This window comes from Bison bison, unplaced genomic scaffold, assembly GCF_000754665.1.
Source record: "Bison bison bison isolate TAMUID 2011002044 unplaced genomic scaffold, Bison_UMD1.0 scf7180017864066, whole genome shotgun sequence".
Lineage (NCBI taxonomy): Eukaryota > Metazoa > Chordata > Mammalia > Artiodactyla > Bovidae > Bison > Bison bison.
Genome location: NW_011494638.1, coordinates 6,656,987 through 6,669,645, shown reverse-complemented (window position 1 = coordinate 6,669,645; position 12,659 = coordinate 6,656,987). Strand labels below are relative to the sequence as shown.

Below are 12,659 nucleotides of genomic sequence, written 5' to 3'. Positions count from 1 at the left end.
AGTGACCTCAGAGAAGGCAATGGCACCCCACTCCAGTACTCTTGCCTGGGAAATCCCACGGACGGAGGAGCCTGGTAGGCTACAGTCCATGGGGTTGCGAAGAGTCAGACATGACTGAGCGACTTCACTTTCACTTTCCTGCATTGGAGAAGGAAATGGCAACCCACTCCAGTGTTCTTGACTGGAGAATCCCGGGGGACGGAGGAGCCTGGTGGGCTGCCGTCTATGGGGTCTCACAGAGTCGGACGCGACTGAAGCGACTTAGCAACAGCAGAGATGAATGCTGTCCTTAATTTTATGGTGTATTCCCTTCCAGCTTTTTCCATGCAGATATGTCATATAGGATTTTACTTATGTGTTTTCTTAAAGTCCAGAGGGTCTGTGAATTAAAATTGTGGAATAAATAGAGAGGAGGACCCTTTAGAAAACCCAGTATTTTACCTGGCTGAGAAATGATTTTAAGAAAAGACCAAATGTAATGGTTTTTAAATTGTGTTCCTAGGATCCTAAGCCCAAGGGCCCTGTGGAGGTACTTTGGGGGCTGCTGTGGGTGGGTGGGAAGGGGATGCAGAATTTGAGGGTAGGTTCCTGATGTCCACCTCTGTTTTAACCCAAACAACACTGCTTTCAGGGTTGTTGTTTTTTTTTTTTTTGGAAGTCTTGTTTTTAGGAGGACTTCCATGGCTAACATATGTTCATAAACCACAATCACTCACCTAACAGGTTAAAACAAAACAAAAACTGTGGTGCAGAAAGGTTAAAACACATATAAACCACTCATGCATCTGGATAATGGATCCAGCGTCCAAGTTTCCCGACACACCATTTAATGTTCTTTCTACATAGTCTTGTGTTTGTTTCCTATGGACTGAACCACTTTTCAAAGAGAAGAATAAAAGATAGCAAGAGCACATAGTGACAAGGATATTGGGGTAAATCTACCAAGAAACAGCTGGGGGAAAGGTACAGAACAATCCCATCTGCTCCTCATTTCATCTGTTCCATAGCTGTTCTTCTAATGCAAGCCCTTAAAACGTAAAGAAATGGATGATAAGAGCCAGGGCTGCTTCTGCCAAGAATAACTCATAAGGGGACACAGTACAATACCCTTGTCTCCAGCGGAATGAAGTATTTGATCAGAAATGCTGTGTTCTGTAAATATTCAGTCTATTGATGAAGATCTCTGTAGACGGGGGCAGAGCCTAACTACGCCTCCTGAGAGAATTTGGGAGGAGTGAAACAAGACAGAATCATGGCAGATGTGTCTGTCTGTCTTGAAGACCAGGGTGGGGGTACCTACAAAGGAAAGGGATTAATTGAGTTGTCCTGCCTCAACCACATGGACCACTCTGTGTTCAGTGCAGTGATAGGGTGGAAGGAGGTGACAACAGAGGGGCCTAGAAGCACCTCTCCTATTTTTTTCAGTTTATTAAATTTTTTTTTTATTTTGTATTGGAGTATAACCAATTAACATTGTTATGATTTTTTTCAAGTGAACAGCAAAGGGACTCAGACATATGTGTACAACCACTCTCTTCCAAACTCCCCTCCCATCCAGGCTGCAACGTGACATTGAGTGAAGTTAGTTCCATGCAGAAGCACCTCTCCTAATGCTTAGCTTTAGCTGCTGGTTAGAAGTGTGGTCCCTTTAATTATAACGATGCTGATACTCACTGCATACTTCTCGTACCCCACACAGTTTACTGACCTCTCACAAAACCCTCTGAGGTAGGAGAGTCCTCTTCAAACCCGGGCAGTCTGGCTCCAGAGTGGACATTCTTTATGGAGGTGATAAAGCTTATCTATTTATCTGAAGTATAATTCATGCACAGTTGGGTGCACAAATTTTAAATGTAGACCTGAGTTTCCACCTCTGTTTGCAATCTTGTAGCCACCACCTAGAGCAAGACAGAACATTTCCATTTCCAGATGGTCCTCTGAAATCTGTCTCCAGGTAACAAACACTGCAGACTTAGTCACTCTTCTGACTTCAGTCACCAGAGATTAGTGTTGCCTGTTCTTGTACTTCATGTAAGTGGGTTCATACAGCATGTGCTTTTTTTATGCCTAACTTCACTCACTTAATAATATGTGTTGTTCATCCATGGTGTTGCCTGAACAGAGCCTGCATCATAATTATAATACTATGTCACACTGCCTCTGGTCAGGTTAACTAATTCTGTGTTGCCTCCTGGAAATGTCTCCTTGGAAAGTAGTTTGGGCCACTCAGAGTTAGCTGAGCCTCAAGGGGTGGGGAATGAGAACACAAGAGCTTAACTTTAGGGTATGGCCAAGAAAAACTATTAATAACTTTCTGTAAAAGGAAAAAGTATCAGAAACTTTTTGAATAACATTACCCCTAAAGCTTAAAAATGCTTGAATATCATTCAACTGCGCCAAAGTTAATAAACATGAGATGATTAAAAAAAAAAAGAAGAGAACCTTTTAGCTAACTCCCAGGTGCTGAACAATTCTCAGGACCTCACTGCTGGATTCCAGGTCCCAGACTCATTGGATAAGCACAAGTTCCTTTTTTGCTTTTCTGTCTCTCCTTTTACAGAACAAACTTTGCACAGCATCCTTAGGCTTCATTTAAGACAGTGCTTTTCGACTGAAGGGTACTATTTTTGGTCTCCCTTTCCCCTCTCCCCTAATGGGGACACTAGATGGTATGGTAGCATTTAGAGATGTTGTGGGTTGTCAGGACCAGGAGTGGAGGTGCTACTGCATCTAGTGAGTGGGGGCCAGCAGTGCTGCTAAATATCCTACAGCGCATAGGATCGTGCCCTCCACCCTCACATCTGGAAAGAATTCTCCAGCCCCAAATGTCAGTGGAGCTGCAGTGGAGAAACCCTGGTCTAGGATCCACGCGGAATCTGGAGGTTGCTTCCTAATACAGGGAGAGAGGAAGCAGGGCGTGATGGGAAGAGTTTTTGACCTAGAGTTAGAAGACCCTAGAAGTTCAGGTTTTTACTCTGCCGCCAAGTAGCCGCCTGACCTCATTCACCATTGAGCCTCACTTTCCTCATCTTTTGCTGGGAACTGTGCTGCCAGCCTCTCTTGCTTACAGACTTTTTGCAGGATCAGGTGAGAATGTCAATGAAACCACTTTGAAATGCTTACACATTATTATTTTCTTGGACTGTGACAGCAGATCCAGCCTATGGGTGTTTTTGTATCTAATGTCAGTGCGAGAATATGTTCAGCAGGGTTTCTGTCTTCCTGTGTTCCGTTTCCAGGGTCATAGCCTCATTCTCACATCTGTGTGGGAAAGGAGCTCACACACAAAGGGTGTTTCCTGGAACTGTGGGCAGGGCTTCAAACATCCCTGCTATTCTCTAAGGCTGCAGTTCTCAAACTGGAACATACAGTCTGAAAATTCTCTCTTAAAATCTTGTGAGACTTCCAAAGGGGTTTGCTTCAGAAAAGAAAGGTATTTTTAGGGTTTAATCTTGGATTTGATTTTGTCGCGTGAGAGGCTGAGGGCTATAGGCCCTTCTGGGTGAGGATGTGGAATGTTATGACAATACTGGTTTGATGAAATATTGTTCAGCTGAGTGTGCTATGTCATGTAATGTAGAGAGGGGTACAACTCTCAGAGAGTTAGAGGCAAGAGGCCTGGGGCTTGTGCCAAAGAAATGTTAGGTCTTTATTAAAACATCAGGGAACTTTCCTTTTTTAAGAGGATAAGGTGAGGTAGGGAACGACTCTACTTAAATATGGTGCTGAAGAGAGACTTTAGTGTGGTAATGGATAGTGTGGGGCATGGCATTTTGTAATTGTTAATAACATCAGCAGTCTTGTTAAGAATCTTAATACAGGGTTGAGATTGGTTGAATGGTTTTAAGAGAGCCAGCCCAAATTCTAGTATTCCTAAGTGTATACCAAAGGACTTCTGCTGTCAGCCAAGATGGAATAAGAATTCAGGTCTCAAATCTAGAGCTATAAATATGTATAAATATACAAAACAACGTGTAAGTACAAAGCTCAAATGCATGGCTACGGTGACTGCTCTGGAACGTTTCTGCTTGTTTTCAAAAGTTGAGAACTTGACCTGCAGGTTTTCAGGGCAATTTGTACTTTTACATAGAGGTGAGACTGTTCGTGAATTTTCATCTTTGGTTGTTTTCAGTGATATGGATTAGTGTGTATGACAAGGATATCGTGTTTCTGAAGGAATATAAATTAAAAACTGGTTGACATTCACAAACATTAATATTTTATGCCTATAATATATTTTGGACTCTTAAATATAAAATGACTAAAAACACAGCAATATTGTCACATATGGGTTATATGCTAACTCTGACACATACTTGAGAAAAACAGCTAAATTGTCTTGATTATTAACATGTGTGAAGTGAAAGCCACTCAGTTGTGTCTGACTCTTTGCAACCCCATGGATGGTAGCCTGCCAGACTCCTCTGTCCATGAAATTCTCCAGGCAAGAATGCTGGAGTGGGTTGCCATTCCCTTCTTCAGGGGATCTTCCCAACCCAGGGATCAAACCTGGGTTTCCCTGGATTCTTTACTGTCTGAGCCACCATGGAAACCCAGCATTAATGTATGGTGTGCATTAAAAAGAAAAAGAAAAAAGGATTCAGATTGATTTTCTCACCTTATAACAACTGGGCCAAGTATAATTAAGCAGTTTTCAAATACTTGGTTGTAAGCATGTGACAGAGAGGGGAGATGAATGCAGAGAGCTCAACCATTTTGTAAGATAAAGAGTTTCCATCTCACAGGCCCCTCCCAGTGGAGGGGGAGAGAAAGCTGGGAGGCAATTCCGAGGCAGTTTGAGTTTCAGGAGAAGAGTTCTAGGAGGGGAGAGCTCTAGAGAGCTGCAGAGGGCCTCCCTTTAGTCTTCCGCTGACAGAGATTAGCACAGGCACGTGAGGAATCTGTGTGAGGCTGGAAAAGAATGAGCAGAGAGGATCAAGGGGAACAGTCCCCTGGCACTCACAGAGGCTGGGAGGAGTTGTGTTCCACCAGCAGACGTGAAAAAAACATGTAAACATAAGGCATTGACTAAATTATTCACTTCCCAGATATCAGTTCCTGGGATTCCCCTGGTGGCTCAGTGGTCAAGAACTCGCCTTTCAATGCAGGGGACATGGGTTCAATCCCTGGTTGGGGAATTAGGATCCCAAGCTCACAGCTAAGCCTGTGCCACAGTGAAAGATCCCACATGAGGCAATAAAGACCCTGCATGCTGCAACTAAGACCTGACCCAACTCAACCAAATACATAAACAGATAGTAAAATAAATAAATAAAAGGCTACCACTTCCAGAGTAAGGTTAATATGCCCTAAAGGTTCCTCTGGTCCTATCCAATAAAGTTTTAAAGCACTCCCAAAAAGATTACTGTAAAGTAGTTTAACTGCATCCCAGAACAAAGCTAGAGAATATTTAATACAAGAATATCTAGCACTAACAAGGTAAAATTCATATTGTCTTCTCTAAGCTAAAAGTACCAGACATGCAAAGAAGTAGGGAAATACAACCTATAATGAGAAAAACCCAACATTAAAATAGTTGTTGTAACTATGTTTTATATATTCAAGAAGGTGGAAGACGTGTAAACATGGCAAAAAGTGTGGAAGATTTTAAAAAATACAGATTGAACTTCTAGAGATTGAAAATAATGTCTGAAATGAACAATACACTGGGTGGGATTAATAACAGAATAGACATTGCAGAAGGGGAGGTCAGTGGACTTGAGGGCCTAGCTGTAGAAGCTATCCAAAGTGAAAGAGAGAAAACAAGACTGAAAATAAGTAAACAGCACAGTAGGGAGCTCTGAACAGTTTAAGATGGTCTCACGTTCATGTAGCTGGAGATTCCAATGAAGAAAGAGGGGACAGAAAAAAACGCTTGAAGAAATAATGGCAGAAAAATGCCCAAATTTGATGAAAACTTTAAGCACATAGATGTTAAGAAACAAAACAGAAAAAACCAAACCCACAAAATTGTGCTGAAGCACAGCATAATCAAATTGCTTAAAATCAGGGGTTAAGAGAAAAATCTTGTAATCAGCCAGAGGCCTAACTCAGTGTCAGCAGGAAAGAAAAAGCACTGCCTGCAAATCTATAGACTCAGTAAAAACATAATCGGTAACCAGGACTGGGGACAGGGGGAGGGAGGGGTGAACAGGTGGTGCAAAGAGGATTTAGGGTAGTGAAACTGCTCTGTATGGTACAACAATGGTAGATACATGTCATTAACCTTTTGTTGAAACTCAGAGGACGTAACACGCCGAGAATGAACCTTAATGTAGACTGTGGCTCTGGGCGATGGTGTGTCACGTGGGTTCACCAGATGTGATGAGCGTGCTCTTCAGGTGCCGGCTGTTGACCGTGGGGGAAGTTGGGTGTGGGAAAAGGAGGTATGTTGGAACTCTGTACTTCCTGCTCAATTTTGTTGTAACTTGAAAGTGCTCTAAAAAATAAAGTATATCACTTAAAAAAAAAAAAGGCACTGATCAGTGATTATCAGATGAAGGTTACAGTTTCATGCCCATAGTTGTCAGAGTACATGACGTGATGAAACGGTAACCCGCTCCAGTATTCTTGCCTGGGAAATTTCACAGTGCTGCTTAGCTGGTCCTACAAAAAGAGGTCCAAGTTCCAGAACACATTAAATACATTATTTTCCCTAGAAAACATGTTTCCTCTGCTATATATCCTGAGCTCATGACACTCCCATGCTATGGACTTCAGGCACCCCTGATTCCTACACCTCTTTAACTTCATTTCTAGCCAGTTGATATTTGTTTCCAAGATGTCTCTTCGTTTGCTTTTATTCCTCCAGTTCTAATTTAGGGTCTCAAAACATCTCATAAGTTCACTCTTTGACATTGGGGACATCATATTACCTCTCTGGGTCTGAGTTTGCCCCAGTACAAAATATGAGTTTTGGCTAATGATCTCTCAAAGTTCTTTTCACATTTAAAGTCTGGATTTCAGTGCTGTTTTAGGTTATGTATGTACAGACCTCTTCTATTTCACACTAATGAAGCTTGATTCTCATGTAGTTATGCCTAGAGAGGAACAGGTTATAAATTATAAATATGCCCTGCACAGAATATTTGCTAAATAAATAGTTTTAAGCAAAACAAAAACAAAAACAGAAATAAACAAATCCTAATTAGTTATGTTCTGCAGAACAGGACTCGGTCTGTGGTAGGCTAATGACCCTTTCCCAGAGTTGCCCACATCCTGATCTCCGGAACCCGAGTATGTTAACTTATATGGCAAAAGGGGCTTTGCTGATGTGATTAAGTTAAGGATCTTGAGATGAGGATGTGACCCTGGATTATCTAAATGGGCACAAGGTAGCCACGTGGTTTCTTAGGCTGCTGGCTTTGAACATATTGGAAGAGGCCATGAACCAAGGAATGCAGGCAGCCTCTAGAAACTGAAAAAGACAAGGGAATGGATTCTCTTCAGAGCATTTAGAAGCAACACAGCCCCACTGACACCATCATTTTAGGACTTTCAACTTGTCTAGCTGTCAGGTAATAACTTGTGCTAAATATCTTAGGGCATCCCTCGTGGCTCAGATGGTAAAGAATCTGCCTGTCAATGCAGGAGACATGGATTTAGTCTCTGGGTTGGGAAGATCCCCTGGAAAAGGAAACGGCAACCCGCTCCAGTATTCTTGCCCAGGAAATCCCACGGACAGAGGAGTCTGGCAGGCTATAGTCCATCGGATCACAAAAGAATCGGACATGATTTAGTGACAACAGCAAAATATCCTAAGCCATTAAATTTGTAGCAATTTGTCGCAAACACAAAAGGAAAGTAACACACAGTCCTTTCTTCCCCCTTAACTACTCATCTTTATAAGGAGAGACATTTAACTTTTCTGGGTCTCTATTTTACTTTCAGCCAAATTGTGTTAAAACTTTCTCTCCTGTGTGAGGTTAAGGGCAAAATGAAACAACACTTCAGACTAGTTGAAATAATAAAAATACTACTTATAATACCAACATTTCTACAACTAGGATACTTGTAATGTTGTATAAATGCTTTATAGACATTATTTCATTCAAACCTCCAAACAGCCTTACGAAACAGAGATCATTATCCTCTTAAAGATGGAAAACTGAGGCTCAGAAAGGTCAAGAAAGCAGCTCCGGGCCACAGCACAGGCCTTCTGTGTCCGGTCTGTTTGACAGCAAACGGGTGCTCTTGCGCATTTAGTTATCCTGGCAATTAAAAATGTTATGTAAATGGGGACCATTACAATGATGATTATTACTATAGCATTCTGTTATTATTCTGTCCACATGCCTCGTTCCTGTAACAACAGCTGATTGCTCCACTCATCATACCCCAGCCTGTCGCCAACTTGTCACAGATGTGATTGAAATGCTACTAATTTAGCATTAGGACTTTCCAGCTGGGCGGAGCTGGCAGAGGCAGAGGAGATGTTTGTTTATCTGAGAGCAAATGGCTTTGAGGTTTGGAAATGGAAATACCCCTCTTTCCACACCCTAGAGAAAGGCGGTTGCATATGGTGAGGCCAGTGCTTGGCCATTTGCGAGTGGAGACAGGACACAGGTACTGGCTGCCTCCAGCATCCTTAGACTTCTTGGTTGCACAGGCATGAACTTAAGTGGTTTCCTTGAGGGGGCTGTGGGATTTGAGCCCTCCCTTTTGTAATAAAACGAGCCACAGGCTAATTGCAGTCTGTTTTCCAATCCTCCTGCCCCTTCTTTCATGTACCTATTTCCTCTTCCCTTTTCCTCCTCTTACCTTCGACTTCCTCCCATTGTTCTCAGGTCTGTTTGTTTTTTAAGGGGTTGGCTTGGCTAATGGGAATTAGGGCCAAAGGGGCCAGCTTTGCTTGAGCTGTGCTTCCCAGAATAAAGAAGAACGGTTTGCTTTGAAGGCAGTTGAGAATATTTGGATTAATCACATTCGTTCTAGTATTTTCCCTTTCTATTCTGATCATCACAGAGCTCTGAAAGGTTTGAGCTGGTGCAGAGTTTGTTCTAGTTTGTCCTTGGGAATAAATGTCTGGAACAGGGTTGGTCTAAAAATGTTTTCCGAGGGAAGCCTCCTTAATGGGGCAGGTGGAAAATTCACATCAAGGGAGTATCATCTTTCAAAATGGCTCCTTGTCAGAAAGGGATGTGGAGTTGCAGAGAAACCTGAATCTGCCAAGCTTCCAGTAGATGTACTCCTTGATTCCCGGTGGTGCTGGGTGGAATCTGGGGCTCTGGACTGTGAAAACTGGACTTCTTCAGGGGCAGGAGGCTGAGAAATGTGGAGTGTCCTTTGGGATGAAATGGTCATCAGTTTGGACAAGATGAGTTTTTTGTTTCCATGTGCTTCTCTGTGTCACCTTTGCTAAGTACGTTTCTCTGGTGACCTTTTTTGGGTTAGTGTATTTTGTTTTGCCTAGTTTAACAGAGGTGGAAGAACTTTGGCCCTGAGGTCTGGAGAATGTTTGCTGAGTGAGCCCCATTGTGGTGGTGGTGGTGGTGTAGTCACTCAGTCGTATCTGACTCTTTGCAGCCCCACCGGCTGCAGCATGCCAGGCTTCCCTGTCCTTCACCATCTCCCAGAGTTTTCTCAAACTCAGGTCCATTGAGTCAGTGATGCCATCCAAACATCACATCCTCTGTCGTCCCCTTCTCCTGCCTTCAGTCTTTTCCAGCATCAGGGTCTTTTCCAATGAGTCAGATCTTTGCATCAGGTGGCTGAAGTATTGGAGCTTCAGCTTTAGCATCAGTCCTTCCAATGAATATTCAGGACTGATCTCCTTTTGGATGGACTGGTTGGATCTCCTTGCAGTCCAAGGGACTTTCAAGAGTCTTCTCCTAGAAAATCTCATCTGGAAACATGCTAGAATTACATATGAATGTGGATGGTTATTTAATTCATCTTTTGTATCTTTTTCTGTAGTGCAGAGGAAAAAACCCAGGATGGGGAGTCAGGAGTCTTGGATTCTAGTTTTGATTCTTCCAGGCATTAGTTGAGTGACTCTGGGGAGTCTCTTAACTGAGCCCCAATGGCCTCATCTCTAAAAGACGCATAATAATGATGCCTTCCAGGCATGGTTATTGAGAAGCTGCAGTGAGACGCTGTGTGCCAGCACTTTGTGGGCTAGAGTGTGTCCACTAGGTGACAGCCAGAGGAAGCACCGTTGTCCTCATTGACTTGTCGACAACATCATTGGCAGTGTGAGTTTCAGGACAGCTGCCTGTGGGCCCTCGGACCAGCCTGGTGCAGGTCATCAGAAACTAGACTAAAGGGTGTACATGAGGAAACCCATTTGTCCAACAGGTGCTCTTGGCACAGTCATTTCTGAAGACATTGAGGCTTCTAGTGAGGGAGACATAGTCCCAGGCCTGGCTACAAGACAAGTGGCCTTGTGGCCTTCCCAAATCTGAGCCATCTCCTCAGAACCTCAACTCCCTCATCCATGAAGTGAGTGAGAGTGACAAAGTGTACAGGAGCCTCAATTCGGTAGGATGTGTCTAGATGTCCTGCTGGATCAAGTACGAAGACAGTAGAACAGTGAGAAAGCTATTATTTCTTGAGTGCCAACAATGTACCAGGCATTTTATTAGTATCATCTCCCTCCATTCATGATCCATTCACTCACACGCACATACACACATACATCCTATTTCTTCCTCCCTCTCTCCTTTCCTCCTTTCCTCCTCCTTTTCTTAATTAATTATGTGCTAGGTTAGATACCAGGAATAAACCAGTAAATAAGATGGACACAGTGCTCATGGCCTTACAATAGTTGTTTAGTCGCGAAGCTGTGTTTGACTTTTTTGCAACCCCACAAGTTGCACCTGCCATGCTCCTCTGTCCATAGGATTTCCCAGACAAGAATATTGGAGTGTGTTTCCATTTCCTTCTCCAGAGGAGCTTCCCGACCCAGAGATTGAACCCACATCTCCTGCACTGGCAGGTGGATCTCTTACTTCTGAGCCACCAGGGAATCCCATTACAATAGTACTTTATATTAAATAATAACTTTGTAAAGTCTTTAGCACATTGCCTGGCATATGGAGGGTTCAGTTTTTGATTATTTGTATAGTGGTGGTTTAGTGGCTAAGTCATGTCCCATTCTTGCGATCCCATGGACTGTAGCCTGCCAGGCTCCTCTGTCCATAGAATTCTCCAGGCAAGAATACTGGAGTGGGTTGCCATTTCCTTCTCCAGAGGATCTTCCCAACCCAGGAATCAAATCTGGGTCTCCTGCATTGCAGGCAGATTCTTTACTGATTGAGCTATGAGGGAAGCCCAAAAGCCTACAGCACCTGGTATTCCCAGGTGGTCTCCCATCCAAGTACTAACCATGCCCGACCCTGCTTAGCTTCCGAGATCAGCCAAGATCAGACGTGTGCAGGGTGGTATACTTGTAGATTAAATAAGCTAGTAGGAGTTTTTGTACAAGTTGGGACAGTGAGATCCAGGAAAATGTATGGGGCATATATCATTCTCTGTGACAATGCAGCTTGGAAAAAAACGATTTTTCTTAAGAAAGCTGTTCTCTCCCTTTGGAAAAGGCTGCCTGGGGCGCAGGTAAGGTGGGGGTGGGGGACATCCATGGTTCAGAGAGAGGCTCTGGCTCTGCTCCCCACATTATCTCTCACAGCTTGGGTTGGTACTCACACTCTATGGGCACTTGTTTATTCTGCTTTGCTTGTGGGTTACTTGGCTGGGACAAAAACTAGAGATGCCAGCAAGGCCTCTGGTTAGGAAGCTGCGGAAGGTTGTAAGCCAACAGGAGAGTGCCTGTCCTCTGTATGGCAGGTCTGTGCTGTCTGATGAGTGGGATTGGGTTGGAAGAAAGAGATGATGAAGCGCCCATTCAATAAGGGCTACTGAGAGCCAGGTGCTTGGGAAGATAATTCCATTCGGTCCCCTAGAGCCTTGAACAGGCAGCATCAGCACCTAACTCGAGCAGGTGGAGGAGTGGAAGCTCAGAGACTTGTGTGATGTCCCAGTGGCCAGTCTGTGGGAGAAGAGGTCTGTTTGATTCCAGCAGAAGTCTGAGGAGCCAGCTTTCAAGGTGTGGTGCCCCTTGGTCTGAGGGGATGCTATTCCTTGGAATATAGCAGAGTCAGTCTGTTTGGGGATGATGACTGATTTGGTGAATTAGCTGGAAATTAGTTCCTTATTCTTCCCTACACTTTTTTGGGCATTGCACTATTAGTTATCACCAACCACAGAGGCTGGGTCCCTTTATATAAGACATGCCAGTAAGAAGAGTACATGGGGTGGATGGCCCAGTGCAAGCTGTGCATCGGTGAAAACAGTGAACATATAGCTCTGGGCTAATGCTTGGGGAAGAAAAGCCAGTGCACAAACTGAAAAGAGGGTGGAACAGCCAGAATCCTTTAAGGCAGCCGTCGCAGCCTTTTTGGCACCAGGGACCGGTTTCATGGGAGACCGTTTTTTAATGGATGAAGTGGTGGGGAGGATGGTTCAGACGATAAGACGAGCTCTAGGGAGTGGCAGATGAACCTTTGTTGCTTGCCCACTGCTCGTCTCCTACTGTGCAGCCTGATTCCTAACAGGCTGAGGACTGGTACCGGTCCGTGGCCTAGGGGTTGGGGTCCCCTGTTTTATGGTGAGATATGATTGAGACTGACACAGCAGGACACAGTCCTTCCTTCCCTCCCTCC

At 43.9% G+C, this 12,659-nt stretch overlaps 1 protein-coding gene and 1 long non-coding RNA gene across 3 annotated transcripts in view; one reads left to right on the top strand and one right to left on the bottom strand.

Annotated features, from left to right (window-relative positions):
• LIPC (lipase, hepatic) overlaps positions 1-12,659 on the bottom strand; it is a 163,482-nt gene that overhangs the window by 53,377 nt on the left and 97,446 nt on the right. The gene's annotated exons all lie outside the window — the stretch shown is intronic.
• LOC104986298 overlaps positions 1,969-12,659 on the top strand; it is a 121,343-nt gene continuing 110,652 nt past the window's right edge. Inside the window, exon 1 of the long non-coding RNA XR_825019.1 lies at positions 1,969-3,433. This is a non-coding gene — a long non-coding RNA (uncharacterized LOC104986298). The remainder of the gene's footprint in view (positions 3,434-12,659) is intronic.